At 39.7% G+C, this 13877-nt stretch overlaps 1 protein-coding gene across 1 annotated transcript in view; it reads right to left on the bottom strand.

Moving 5' to 3' along the window:
* LOC146424299 (E3 ubiquitin-protein ligase Topors-like) overlaps positions 1–13222 on the bottom strand; it is a 48044-nt gene extending 34822 nt beyond the window's left edge. The window contains exons 1-3 of the mRNA XM_085042829.1: positions 13014–13222; positions 9901–9985; positions 9290–9322 (exon numbers count right to left, since the gene is read on the bottom strand). The gene's annotated coding sequence lies outside the window, so the exon portion shown is untranslated. The remainder of the gene's footprint in view (positions 1–9289; positions 9323–9900; positions 9986–13013) is intronic.
* Between the last annotated feature and the right edge of the window lie 655 nt (positions 13223–13877).

The following is a 13877-nucleotide window of genomic DNA, read 5'->3' as shown; positions in this document are numbered from 1 at the left end:
ATTCTGATTCTCTCTTGAATCTGAGTGGTGCCAAGGTTAGCTAGAAAAACAATTAATGAGCAAGTGATGTGTCATGAAGAGACCATCTCCCAAGGCAAGGTATTCACACATTGCCACGTCCCAAGCCTCTGGGAAGAAAGGAGTGAAGGCACTTAGTTGGGCCACCAATTTCAGTGCTTCCCAATCCCAGGCAGCAGCACAGAACATCCCACAGGACATGTTCTAAGAACAAGCCTCTAGCACCAGCTGATTGCAGCTTTAAGGCTGTGGAGGGGGAGAAAACAAAGTTCCATCCATCCATCCATCCCTGCCAGTCATCCTCAGCAGGATGAAGGAAAGGGAATGGGAGAGCCTGTGGGCCCAGGGAGCTGCAGGGATTTTTCGTGCCCAGGGTGCTGCAGGTGAGTCCAGCTCAGCTTGGTGGAGGCAACTTTAATTTACTGCCAGTTAAAACCAGCATGGGTTTTAACAAAGGCAAAACACACCCCAGCACTTTTGTCCCCCCCAGGGCCTGATGTCCCCCCAGCCTGCTCACCTGGGGCCCTGCAGGGACAGCTGACCCTCAGCCCTCTCCTGTGCAGTTCCCTCTTCTCCCTGGAGGCAGCACACCTGCTCAGCTCGGGCTGCTTGGCAGCTCCTGCCCCTTTGTGCTCTTCCCCTTCTGCCCTGTGCTGGCTTTTCCTCACTCCTTCACTCACCCAGAGGTTCTCACTTCCATAAAGCCCCACCTGTGGCTGAATGGCTCAGCCATGCTTGGCTGTGGCTCCTTGGCACAGATGGAATTTTCGGGAACAGACCCTGGGCAGCCCCCAGACAAAAAAGTTCACTTATTACATAATTCACATAATTGAATTGAGTTTCTGTAGTAAACTACAGCCCAGGGGGGGAGTAGGATGGAGTGTAGCACAGCTGAGCAAAGAAAGGGGGAAAAACAGGTAAAGGAAAGGTAAAAATGAAGAGGTATTTCCAACCCAAAACTTCCTCCAGTTTCAAAAATAATCCAAATGCATGAATGGCCAAAGTTTCTTGGTGGATAAATAGAGGGAGAAGAGAACAGTTGGGATTTATTATTACCTCCTTTTTACATACATGGCAAATATGCAGAACATCTGCAGTGATTGGGAAGAAGTACCACCAAGAAACAATGTTCAAACTGGATTTTTCAGGGAAAAGGAATACTGTCCATGTGTTGAAGACCTCCTCTTACCTTCTTCTGTCATTGTAGGGGAAAAAAACAAACAACCAGATGTAAGAACTCAGTAGGACCTTTTTTTTCCTGCAGAAGGGATGAAAGAGAAAGAGCTAAAGCAGTAAAAGGCTTCTTCTAGCTGGCTGAAAATCTGCACAGTGACAGTTTGCAATCTGTAAAAGTTACTGACAAACTGCAAAACAATTATATATTAATAAAAGCACTCAGATGTTAAATTTATCTCACTTGCTAGGGAGCAAAGGCTTGGAGGAAATAGAAAAAACAAGGCCCAGCAAAAAGATCACATTTTCCCCTTGGCTCAACATTTTATTGCACTGAAGGCCAACCTCTAGTTTAAATTCAGGTATCAGGTCTGGAGCAGGCAATAATAATTTGTGGCTGGAAACATTTTGCCATTTCAGCACACTGAGTGTTCCTGCTGCTTGGAGAGGAACAAAAGAGAGAGGAACAAAGATGTGTAATGGGAATATCCTGGAATCCTGGAATCAAGGGCAACAAAATCAGGTAAAATGTTTTTATACCATAATGCAAGAGAAAAAAAAAAAAAAAAAGAAGGGAATGACTGAGGAGTTCAGACAAAGGCCAGACTTGACTGACTTAGATTGACTAAATCAGAAACCCTGGGGTGGCATTCAGGTATTCAGACAGATTAACAGGCTAAAAAATGTCTTGTTTTAGAAGGAACAGGAAAGAATATACGGAATGGGAAAGAATGGGCACATTTCTCTGTTATTCAGAGGCTTCCAGCTCCCTTCAACCAATTCCTAGCACAATGTGTCCAAGAAAAATGTCTCTGTCACTGACTGCATGGGCAGCAGTGGCAACATTCCCCTTCCTCCCCTGATCCTCAACTCCTGGTCACTGGCAAATACTGATTTTTATTTTGTGCAGCACTTGGGGTGTTTTCTTTTGCAGTCTCCTATGAATACAGAGATCCCCTGAAAACTCACACCCAGGTACATGTTCTTTTTATTTAACTATTGGCTCATTCTAACTGCCACAAAGTTCACCTGTATTTTGAAATGGAGAGTTTCCTGGTTCCTTTTTGTTTGGAAAACAGTCCTCTTTTCAAAAAGAAAGCTTCTGAGAGCTTTTTTTTTTCCTTTAATTTTGTTTTACTTTTACATCCAAACACATAGCAGCCATCCCTTGTCTCTTAACTGCCCCATCTTTTTTTTTGTTCATTTCACATTCTATTTTCCCATCAAAAACTTCAGTCATTCCTGTGTTTGGATTAATTCTGAAAACAGAGGAAGTTTTTGTTTGCAAATACCACTTCATTTTTACCTTCCCTTCACTTGTTTTTCTCCCTTTCAACTACTCTACACTCCATCTTACTCCCTCCTCTCCAGCAGCAAAGTAGGGAATGTTGTTTGTCATAAGCTAGGAAATGAACCTGGCCTCCAAAGAGATGTGCCTGACCCCCCTCTGACTTTTAGAGGCTTTCCAGGGGTGGGAAAAGTTGGTGACCTGGGAACCTGTGTTCTGAAATGACTTAGTAAGCACAGTTATGCAGCAGAGGGAGAGAAAATTAGAGCTAAAGCTGACTGGCTATTCAATTATTAATGCCATTCATAAAGAATTTAGCCTCTGTTTTGTTTAGCAAATAGTTTGGAAACTTGACCATTCCTCCCCTGTGTGAAGTGTTTGCTGTCTGAAAGGTCTGGAAAGTGTTTTTCAGACTGAATGTTTAGCTATGCTTTCTTCCTTCATCATTTGCTTTTGGTGTAGCATATATACACCTGGTTCAGGCAACCATCAAGACACCATGGCTGGAAAATTTTAAATGGAATTAAATGGAATTACATAGAGTTATATTTAAATGGAATTGCAGTATATTATAGTAGGGGCAAAGGCAATACAGCAAAAATTTTATCAAGATTACTTTTGCAAATTTTCAGCCATGGTGAAAAATACCAACTGGCTGAATTCACACACATTTTACACAAGTACTACACAGTGATTTGTATACTTTTCAATATATATTTGGATTCAGAATTTGCTGTGAGTCCACTCCTATGGACTCAGAGAGTCATTAAAGTTGTAAGAGGCCAGGGGAATCTCTAGAGCAGCCTCCAGCTCAGACTCTGTTAGCACTAAATTCAGATTGACAGCTCAGGATCATACAACAACCAGTCATGTCTTGAAAACCTCCCAAGACAGCCCCCTTGGGCCCCTGCTCCTCTGCCAGGCTGACTACACTGAAGTTGCTTTTATCTTTTTTTTTGAAACAGAATCTTCCCCTTTTCAGATTATGTCCATTGCTGCTTAGCACAAACCAAACCAAATCAGATTTTCTCAGCGTCAGATATCACAGAACCACAGGGTGGGTCAGGCTGGAGAGGATCACAGAGGGTTATCTGGTCCCTCATCCCTGCTCCAGCAGATCCATCCCAGAGCACCTGGCACAGGATTGTGTCCTGATGGTTCTGGAATATCCCCAGTGAAGGAGCCTCTCAGGGCAACCCCATCTTTGAACCTGATCTCATTTCTAGGTGTTCCTAAAGAAATTGGGCCTCTTGAAAAATCTGGTTTGTGTTTTTGCTCTTTAAGGGTGAAATTTAAGACACTAGGTCAGTTAAGCCTCACTTAAAACCATCTAAATAAACCATCCCCTCCATTCTGGCAAATTTTACAAAGAGCTAATGAAGGTGTAGACCTCACATAATGGTGAGTTGCTCCAGAATATTTCTCATTACTTTATTTCCTGAGCCAAAGACAGATCCCAACACCTGCCTGTTGCTGTGAGTTCTCCCCAAATGTGTGCTAACACACATTACAAATCCACACATCCACAAGCTTTTCCCTAGAGACAATAATAAATGAGCTGCAGAAAGGAAGAGCAAATAAATCACTTATGTGATGCCATTAACCTCTTTGTGTGAGTAGAAATAATCAACTGCATAAATTAATTTAAGGAATTACTGACCAGTCGATAGCTCTGTAAAAAGGGACTTAATTTGTCTGAGAATGTATCAGCAAAGCTCTGCTGCTACAAAACAAGGAAGAAAAACAGTGGATGACACAAACCAAAGTGCCACCACACCAAAGCAGACAAAACAGTATCTTGAAGCCTAGGAGTTAAAAAAAAAAACAAAACTCCTGGTAAAGTTAATCATTTCATACAAATAGAAAAAAAATCAGGATCATTTAGACTAGAGAATAGAATAAAAGTCTTAAAGCATGGGAAAATTGCTCCAGAGTTGTGTGTAGTGGGCATTTATCTTAAACTGCATCATGAATTTGACTTTTTTTTTTTTTTTGTCTTGAACTCAGATAATTAGCTTTTATCCCAGAACATGAGAGGCATCTTGTCTCATGGTCTTACCCTCCTTGTTAATGATCTTTAGCTAATTAGTAGTTGGGAAAGTAGAAGCTGACAATGTACTCAGAGACCAATTGACACAGAAGTCACCTGCATGGCTGAGAAAATAAACCCAGGTTGGTCATAGCCTGTAAATCAGACTCTGGCAGCAGTGCCCCAGCAGCAATCAAGATAAACAATTGCACTTTGCAAAACAGCAGCTACTTTGCTCCTCCTTCTGTCAGGGAGCTCTATTTTATAAACCTGGTAGTAAAACTCCTAGCTCAGCTCATCTCAGTGCAGAGTGGATCCTCATTGCTGCTCCCAGCATCTGTGCAGAGCCACATCTCTGGATGCATGCTCTGAAAAGCTGTCTTAAAGCCATAATTTATTTTTTTTTCACTATTGAGCATACTGCTTTCCCCAGAAAAATGTCTTGTATTTTGTCAGTATTCCTTTTGTCAGTATTCCTGTTAAAACAAATTCTGAGCATTTACCCATTTAATCTATTTTCATTTTCTTACTTTTATTCTCACTCTTGCACACTTTTGTCTTCCTGTATTTTAAAATACTAACCAAATAACCTACCAGTAAGAATTAATTCTAATAATATGACACTGTATGTCCAGAGCAAGATGAAAGTTATGAGGAAAACTGAACGGCAAAAGACATCCTCAGCCAACTAATTCCTTTAAAAAGCACAATGTGAACATCTTTTATAGCAAATGATAGTGATAAAGATCGTTCTGGACTGTAGTCTCTAAAAGATGATTTCCACAAATGTTGTGTGTTGTTGGAATGGAATAGCAACAATATCCTCTGCTCTTCCTTCAAGCACTATGGTCACTAAAAAAAAAAAGCAACAAAACCAAAAAACCCAAACAAATAAAACAAACAAAGAAAAACAAACTAAACAAAAAGCCCCAACACCCAAATTACAGGTTTCTCCCCCAAGGACCTGCTGCTTTCAGCCCTGAGGCAGCACTTAGGGTAACCAAAAGATGCAGAAAGGTGGAAATTACTGTCTGAGTGCTGGTCACAGTTATTCCAGGCATTTTGTATCCACTTTGGCAAAGTGGTGCCTGTTTCTTTTACCAGCACTGATGTCGAGTTGCTGTCCCTCCCCATTCTGGAAATGCAAAGTGCTTTAAATACTAGGAACCAATTTGCATTGCCTGTTTTGCTTCAAGCCTATCAGGCTTTATTCTGCCTAAGCTCCTAAGCTGTACATATATTTAACAAACAGCTATGTCAGAACTGTTTATTGTTAATGAAGAGTGTAAAAGGATGCCATGCCCTATATATCATGATGGATAAAAATGAGCTAAGTAGTTGTGGCATGAAATGTAGGTTTTAAGACAGTCTCAATTTCTCCTAATCCAAATTAATTTCTAAATCTTATGGAACCAAAATTGCACCTCAGCTAAATCCTGACACAGTGTTGTTTCTAAGCAAATATTCCTTTTCCCAGAACACTGACTTGATAAAGCTGAGACTCAGTCAACCTTATTCAGTGAAACTGCAGCATATTTGGGTGGTGCATTATATAGTCAGCAGGATCTGAAACAATAATAATGTGTATTCCCAAGCGTGGGCAAGAGTGATTTAATGCTTTGAATAAAGCACAGTGAAAATATTAATCAGAGATCAGTAAAACTTTCATGTCACATGATCACAATTGATCAAACTTTTTGTCACCTGGTGTAGTCCTGGGAAGACTTTACAGCCTCTTGCACATCAAAAACTTCCTTTTTTCAAGCCTGCTCTCAAACTTTCACTAGAGCAAAAGCTCATGCCAGGGAGCTGGATAGCAAGAGGCATCCCAGGTGTCGGCATCTCTTAGTTTTTCTTTCTTGCTTACTTGCTTTATAATGGCTTAAAGCCATTAATAAGAGCAATTCCTGCATGGCAGGAGGCACATAAAATTCCACTACCTTCCTTACTCTGGGAAACAACCCCTGATGAGGAAGAACAACAACAATTATACCTCGAAGAAGTCCCTGTTGTCACTGGTATGATAAAAGCTGACTTATTTTCTCTGAAGAAGTTGTAAATAACCAGGAGAAACACACAGAAAAACCTAAATCTTCCTTTAGAAAATGCTCAAAGGTATGCTCATGGTACTGAGAAGTACCATGTTATTCATTTGCTTTAACTCACAGTGCAAATTTACTAATCTGAACTTCTCAGGACACAATGAGGGACTCAAACAAGAGCAGTTTGCTTTCATTTTTGTAAACTATCATGTAATTTATGAGCATAGTTTATGCAGAGGGCCACAGATGGAGGAACTTGTTCAGCAACATCGTTCTAATAAATTTTAAAATAAAATATTCCTCATTTTCGTGGCTTCTATATTCAGCTCAATCCAAGCTAATAGAAACGACACTATCTCTGATATTTGACCTTCTAATTGCTCTATTAAAAACTGGATTAATACTGATCTCATGAATTATAGTCTGCCAAAGGTATAACAGCTTCTCTGTCAATCTTTAAATGAGAAGACAACATAAGGCCTCTCCAGAACAAAAATTTCAGATTCTGAATGAGAGGAAAAAAGTCTATAGTTAGCATTACTGAAAAACTCAAAATTATTCTGCCAGCTTTTTAGCTAAGAATACTTTCATTGCTTGTGAAACTGGAAAGAACATATCTGAAATACAAAGATGATCTGCATGCTTCCTGTAGTCAAATAAATTTTTTGAGGGATGAAACTAATACCTTTTTCACCATTATCATTTTGCACAGTAAAGGTGAATAGACTTTAAATGTGAACCACCAAGTTCCACACAGATCTCCTGTGATCTTGATTCACCACTCACCAGTTGTTTTGTTGTGATCATTAGAGTAACATTAATCAAAGCCAGACCTAGGTTTTAACCAGAACTAGATGGCTAATTCTGGGAATCCAGGGAATAACCTATCAAGAGAAAAGGTTTTTCTTCCAGTTCACCCAGTGAAGGATTGCAGGCAGAGGCAGACAGAGGCAGTCGACATGATAAGGACATCTGAAAACTGTTAAACCTGCTTATGCCAATGTGTGGATGGAATTCCAGTCAGCAATGGTCCCTGAAAGGGATAAATTAGTACCTGGGCTTCAAGTTCAATCTTTGTACAATTGTTTCACCATTGCTTAGGGGGCATTTCTGCCAGGTGGGTTACCCTGAAAGTGGTTTGCTGCCAATGCTTCAGCAAACCCAAATTTCATGTTTATTTACCCAGTAATTTCTTGGTGGGCTGGCAAGGGTCCTCTTCAAGGAATGCCCTGAATCCAGGCCTTTCCAGGAATGGGAGGGAAGATCTCACCTATGGAGGAAAGGTGATGTGGCCACACAACAATCTGGGCAGCCTGGCAAAGCCCTGATTCACTAAGCTAATCTGCACTGAAGATTCACAACTAATTTTCAGCAGAACTGCCCTATATCCCCTTTTATGGTATGTTTACACTTACCCAACCTAAAGATGAAGTCCTCTGCAAAGTACATCCTTTACACATTACAGAGGTTTTTAACTGGTGCTGTAAGTTACATTATAATTCATACACTCTGTGTTAGTAAAACTCCCAGTTTTCCAGGCAGAAATTGCCCTTTTCCCCCTGATGTTGTTTTTCAAAGTCTTGTTGAATGGGGAAAAGATGGAAGAAAGATATGAAAAATTCTGCACATTTTGATGGAAACTTTTTTTTTCCTTTCCATAAGGGAACCCCTTTCATTTGTAGAGATAGATCATCAATCAGCTGGAAAGTGTTTGAGGTTTTAACCCTGAAATTAATAAGTAACCCAGGAAATAATGAGGTTGTATAGTTAGATGATGCATGTGTAGTACCTGTTCTTTAATTTCTAGATTTTTCATTCTCTTTTCATTTTCTAGCTGCCCAGCAAGAGACAGTTAGTGGTGAATGTAAAGCATTGCTGCCATTGACCTTCAACCTGCCATCAGACAAATATAATACTCAACATTGCAATTATCTACATAATATAGACAAGTATATACTAAGCTTCTATATGAAAGCATTCCCAACATATAGTATTTTTCTCTCAAAGAGAAATCTGTCTTTTAAAGACTCTTATATAACAAAATAGAATTTAACTGCTCGATATTTTTTCTAGCAGGAGAAGTAATTCTCAAATGTTTACAAATTACTTGGTTATGGAATAGAAGTCTTTCTTTGCTATCCAAATTTTAATCTTGGGGAAGTGTATACAGTATTCCTAAGGGACTGTGGTGTTCTCTAAGAGCACAAAAGAAAATAAATAGTCACTAGAATGGTTATTTATAAAGAAAAGCAAAACTATTTGTTTTGATAAAATAATCTGCATTGTATTTTACTTGCTAGGACTGTTAACTGTGCCACAGAAAGAACAAAGAAGAAAATCACATCAGAAGGGCAGATTTATGACATTCTTGGAAAAAAAATTAAGGCTTTGCAATGCTATGGTTATTTTTAATCTAAAGCTACTTTAGAGTTTCATTCAACTTGTATAAGATTGATTTAGGAGTGCAGCTCTAGGTCAAAGAAGAGTCTCAGTATCCAAGCAACAAATGATTAAATAAATGATTCTTTCCAAGTTGTCTTACTGAAGAAGAAGGTACCTAGCAAAAGTGAAAGTAAGGGGGGGAAAACTCATCAACTCAACCAAAAATGTAGATACATCACATTCCATCTAAACATAGAGCATATTTCTGAAGAAACTTTGAAGGCTGAGAGCACAACCTGTCAGCAGAGCACCACACTGCCTCCACCCTTTGTTGTGAGGGAGATGATTTGCACACACCTGATGTGATTCCTCTTCTTAGGCCTCGTCCTACTGAATGTTTTGCCACGGGGGAGAAGAACAGAAAGAAAGCATCAGTTATTAATTACTTTGATCTCTCTGGGTCCACCCTCCATTCCAGACCTAGGGAAAAGGATGAAGTTAATGTATTTCTGTGACCCAAGACACCATAAAATTGGAGCTTCAGGATCATCAAAGCCACAGCTGAACTTTATGTATTTAATGACACTGATTCTAGTAATTCTTTATTCTTTCTTTTTTTTTGTTTTTCACAGATATTTTTCAAAGGTTTTGATAGTCCAGAACACCAAGTTTCCCAAGGTATTCAGAGCAGGAAAAGGGTTCATCAGGGGAGCTTGAAGGTACTGCACAGCATGATCTGGAGTGAAAAGGGTACAGAGTTCTCATTATTATTCAAAATTCTAATACCAGTTGTTGAAATTGTCATTACATCATCATCTTCTTATCTTCCCTGTGGCATACATATAGCAATGCATCTGCTGAATGTACCAACCTGTTGCTTTACACTTTGCACAGCCAAAAAACATTAAACCAAAGTAGGATTTAATTTATCATCATTGAATATATCTCTATTTTAGCTTTTGTCTCACCTGAATTCTGTAAAAGAGAAGACTTCTTAATCTCAGAAATGCCCTTTGACAGGAGCTTTCTTTTTTTCTGGATACGACTTCGTTCCTGTTTGAAATAAAAATATTTTTTTACTTTCCAGTGACCTGAAAATTCTACTGATCCTTTCTGACAAAAATACCAACAGATAACACTCCTGCAGATTTCTTAGATTCTAGATGCAAAGAAATATTGGAAATCCTTTGTAAGGTAAGAAAATTGTTTACATTGAATCAAGAAATAAGCAATTATATGGAAAAAAAAAAAAAAAGAGGATGAAACTAACTGTTACTTCAGTTCTGTGTCTTTTGAGTTATGTGTGCCCCAAACCTTGAGTTAAGTGCTATAGGAAGAAAAATAAGATATATAAACATAGATTCTCCCTACCCCATCTTTCAGCTTTTTTTTTTTTTTTTAAGAACACAGATCTCTTGCAAGCACATCCACAAGACTGAAACAGCCCTGCTTTTGCACAGCTGATCTGCTGAGTGTTACCAGCTCCACACACACACTTTCCACTTCCCATTCAGCCAGTTTACTGGAGCTGGAGGCACTTCATGAGATAATTTTGGACACTCCTGTTTTCTTGGCAAATCTAGAGGGGGAAAAAGTGCCTGGTTGAACGTGCATGACAGAAGTTTAAGAAGCTGCATGCCTGGAGTTTAGAAACAGCACCTGTTTGCAATAAAAAGAAAGTGCAAGGCAAAACCAGTTCATGTTTATAACATCCTGCAGAACCTAGGAATTAAGCCCAAGGAAGAAAAGCCACACACCTGATCCCTGAAGTAATCAAGAAAGAAGGACAAAGGCAGATCAGTGTGAGAAGCAAAGAACATTTTCCTTTGAGACCAGCCAGGTGTTCAGAAAATACCTGCATTAGGCATCACTGCCTGCTCTTTCAGCACAGTAACATCCAAGGGTGTCTGTGCTAAATGCCCAGGGAAAAATCCTCCTCCCTCATGCCCACTTGTGCTGCTGAAATCTTAAACCCCCTGCGACTTGCAGGAGAGCCAGGGAGCTGCTGCACTTTTATCATTTAACCTGCATGCTCCAGTGAGAGCCCTGAGCTCTTTTTTTGTTTGACACCAGTGATCTCCATGACTGGAAACTGATGTTCTCATATGAACTTTGACAGTTTTGTACTGCAGTGTGATTTACTCTGATTTGAGCTTACTTTTCACCCTCTCTTCAACAAGTAAATCCAGCCCTGGTTTTTGGGTTTTTTTTTTTTGTCGTGGCATACCATGCAGGGTCTACGGTCTCGGCTAGAAGTGTAAATTAATATTATCATTTTCTTCAATCAGAATAAGCTCTCTTATAGATAAAATGACCCTCTGGGGCTGACTGTTAGTTATGCTGTTTATTAGAATGTAATTAAACTATAAACAGCACTGCAGTAAAGCCTGGCATTTTCCTTGTGTCATGGTGCCAACTCACAGTGTATTGGCAAATAGCTTAATAGAAATCAGATTTTTCTAATCAGCACATTTTTATCCTTTTGTAATAGGCAAGAGGAGTACTCAGAATGTAAAAGCACTCTGTTTAATAATGTGTAGGTATTTGCAGTCTTTGGGTATTGCAGGTATTCTCTTCTTTGAAATTTACAGCATGGTACCACAAAATTCTACGTAATTAGGCAAAGTGTACCACCTTCCTACCATTACAAAAAATCCCTCAAAGTGGTATTTTAACTGACACCCTCACTTCTCAAGGGTTCAAATAAATAACAGCTTTTTGCTTCAGGCAGAGCATACTTACTGGTTGGAGGAGAATTTTGTGCACCTCTCTGCCAATCTACCACATAAATTTTGAGCAATGTTTCTTCTCTGGGAGTCCTCCCAGCTGACAGTGAACAATTTAATCCCTCCTGCCAATAAGCTGCTGCTCAAAAACAAGGAATAAAGTGTTACCCAAAGTGTTACCTGTTTCTCTAACAGGAAAGAAGATTTTTGGGTTTTTTTCTCCCATTCTTGTCCGCTTTCCTGCAAATCTCTGAACAAAATTATTTTCGGTAACTTCTCAATTTTTTTTGTGTGACCTCAATAAGTTTATTTAAGGAACCTGCAACTTAGTTGTCACGAGAGAAAAATGTTACATATTGGGCAAGTATTTATCCAAGGTATTTTGCCTGTGAGCTGACGAACATCAAATTTTAGTGTGAGCCATGTATTCTACTTCCTTGAAAATTCAGTACTATGTGCAAGTTAAAGAAAATGAAAACTTCACAGTCAGAATGGATGTGGAATTCTGTCACAGAGCCAGCTGCCTTTATGAGACAGAATTCCTGGCTGTACACAGACACATTCCATGATATCAGTCAAGATCAAGTGATGCAAAGCAGGCCCGGCTTGCACAGTTTCAAAGGAAATTTAAGCAGAGCCTAAAAGCGGTTTGCTTTAAGTTTTCATGACAGAACTGATTTTTTAAGAACTGATATTTCCCTATATTAGGCAAAATCTCTGTATCTGAAATGCCCTGTAACAGAAGAAAATGCCCCAAACAGCAGACTGACTATTGCCAGAGTCAGGGCAATACAAGGGATAAAAAGTTTTTTCTATTCTCTGCCTCACTTAAAAGCTATGTTTCCTTCTCTTTTTTTTTGAAACTAGTGTTGTGATAAGGGTATAGAAATTTGGCAGGGAAAAAACCCAACAACCCTGTGCTCCAGCTGCTCCTCAGAGACCAGAGGGGCTGGGAGCAGCTGGGCTTCGTTTCTCTCTCCAGTAAATTTGGCTCTATCAGCCTGGCCACGTTCAGGAGGAACTTGTGCGATCCCAGGCTCGCAAATAGCGCAGCTCACCAGCTGCTGGTGCTCTGGCTGAGTTCATAAAGAAACCTACACAGCCCAGAATCACAAACTTTCACGTGAATTCACCCAGATTTCACAAAAATTCAAAAATCATCTCATTGAAACAACAGAGGGCAGATTCAGAGCTATGGTGAGAGGTGCACTAGCTACAGAGTTTTGGGGTCCAGTAAGAGAGACCTATAAGAGGGATATAGATATAAATATATATATATATATAATATATCTGTAGGTGTAGATATATAAATATTCCCGTGTCTGCTCCAATGCAGCTGGAGGCACAGAACTTACCCAAAGGTGGTCCTTCAGGAGAAGAGGAGAAGAGACAGAACCCGTGGAGTGATCCCAACGAGCTGAGGATGATCCCCCCTCCCTTTTTGCCGCCAACAATCCTCTTCTTTTATCCCATAATTTTCGCCCTTCCCAGAGGGGTGGAACGATCGCCTGTTATAGGTGGAATGTTGGTGACCATGGTCATACGTGTACAGAATGTTTTCTTTTTTTTTCTTAATTTGAATTCTTGGGGGGGTGAAAACTAATATGTAAATGAGAGCCTCAGTTGTTTTTGGTTAGAATTTATAGTTGACACAAAAGGTAAAATAAACACTTGGGTCCTCCTCCACCCTCTGAGGCAGCAGTTGAGGCTCTCTGACCTTCAACAGAGAGTTTTTCGTTATCTCCTTAGCAAACCAGATTTATAACAAGGCTTGTTTCCCACAGTGAAGGGGAGTGGAGGTGGTGCAGAGATGCAGGTGCTCTCCTGTGCCTCACTGAAACAACATCAGCTGAGAGGACTTGCTTCCCTCCAGATATATCTCAGTCTTCAGGCCTTTCCCAAGCCCTGTGCAAGATAAGCACAGGGCCCAGCTTGTGTTATTCTTCATCAATTCTTCACCAATTTAAGGCAACTCTGAGGCAAATCTGAAAGTTTACCACAATCTGCCAGCTATTATTGAATGTCAGCTATTACAGACATTCAAGATTACTTGTTTGAGTAATTTTTTTACTTAATAGTTGATTACATTTAAGCTTCCTTAAAGATTTTACCCTTAAAATAAGACTTTTTCAAAGCAGGGATAGACTTATACAATGTTTACCTCAAGGAAGGACAATTTGCCTGGTACAAAACAGGGGAGTTTTTAGTTTTTGGGTTAA

Source organism: Lichenostomus cassidix, chromosome Z (assembly GCF_008360975.1).
Source record: "Lichenostomus cassidix isolate B80296 chromosome Z, HeHo_3.0, whole genome shotgun sequence".
Taxonomy (NCBI): Eukaryota; Metazoa; Chordata; class Aves; order Passeriformes; family Meliphagidae; genus Lichenostomus; species Lichenostomus cassidix.
This window is presented reverse-complemented; position numbering and strand designations above follow the sequence as displayed.